Here is a 1,791-nt window from a genome sequence, read left to right on the forward strand (position 1 = left end):
GCCCAAGTTGCGCCCTCTGACCAATATATGAAACTAACCCAATAATATACACAACTAACACCAAGACTACCTTTGCTCCACAATAAGAACATTTTAACATCGGAACATTTAAGACCGAAAATATCTCTAACAGAAATAAGCCATAAAAGAATACATAAATTTAAGCGTGCTGAAAAAACCTGGAATATATAAGTTGCAAATAAGATAGAATGTAAGCAAATGCTGATGACATCATGCGAGCCGGTGACTTATTTCAAAGCGAAAGCTATTACTACAAGGATAGCACGTAAACCTTTCTTTGTAAAATTCTGATGTTTTTATTTAAACCTTTTAGTATAAGAATGGACATCGACAATCAGCAGATAAGAATCGTACAACTACTTTATTTTTTAAATTATTTAACATAATACGTTGTTTGTCTTTTAAATGTTGTGATTGTTGTTTTATATATATATATGTGTGTGTGTGTGTGTGTGTGTGTGTGTGTGTTACCAACGGTCATTAGGTAGGGTACGGACCTTTTAAACAAGATGGCAAGCGGAATATATCATAAACATGGTTAATATGTGTGGCTTGACTAATGGTAACGGTATTTTAAGAATGTAAATGTAAAAAGTTGAAATGGGGATACTGTTTCTATTTGTGAGACACATTTGGGACAAATTCTGCAGATTGAAGTACAGGGATATACGTTGCTAGGATTTAACAGATTTTGTACTCAATTGTCCTTTATATATAATTATTCAAACAATTTTTTTTATTGGCTTCCTAAAACGTGAATTATTTCACACTCTGATAAACTTTGGAATATTATGCTCAATTACCCTAAATAATAGCTGAATGTATTGTAGTCGCATATGTTAGGCGAGATTATCTGAACATTACACATGTATAATCATATAATGTATTGGATTTCTGTTTGCATATATTATATATACATGTCATATATATTAATGAAATATGATATGTTTAATGTAATTGAAATTCAGTATGTTACACTTATTTCACACAAGCAACACTTCATTAAGCGGTAAAACTTGGTGTTTTGTAGGTCCATTGCGCTGTTTGCTCCTATTCGTATTTTGTGAGGTTATGTAATGTGAAGGTAATTGTATGATTATGTTTGTATAAAGCACATTTCATGTCAATACGTATATACTTATTTACTGACATAAATTGATCGAGGACGTTCAACTGTATGGAAATCAACATTTTAACCTTTTATGAGTATAGCTCCAAATTCTCGGAATACCTATAGAGACACAAACGTTATATATCGGGGATAATATATAATAATATATAAAAAAGATAGAACCTTTTCGCATTCACCAATATGTTCAGAACATGTTTATTCGTCTCAATAGTTGCTTTTGAGAGATGAGCAATAAATATAACCAAGTCAGTTCAAGAAATAATGCACTTTTACAATCAGAATAACCGTGGTACCTGGTATATCTTCGTGTTTCCTGTTCTTTTTTGCCAGAAGCCGATTCCTTTCCATAGCCTGTAGTTCCTGATCCGACTTTTGCTCCTGGTGCATTTTCTATCGTATAATCAGAATGCAGCATTGAAACTTAATACTATAATGTAACGCATACAAACCTGATATATATACATTGCAGTATATTTAAACACCGTTAATCCTAACACCCTTTATCCGAATTAAACGGTGTTTCGAACTATTATTTTTGCCCCGAAAATTTCTTCTTTATTCAAATCAAAATTCTGATTAACCAATATATTGCCATTTCAATGTCAAACCTACGGTTGCAATTCGAATTTCACATCTAT

The sequence above is a fragment of the Mya arenaria genome, chromosome 3 (genome assembly GCF_026914265.1).
Source record: "Mya arenaria isolate MELC-2E11 chromosome 3, ASM2691426v1".
Taxonomy (NCBI): Eukaryota; Metazoa; Mollusca; class Bivalvia; order Myida; family Myidae; genus Mya; species Mya arenaria.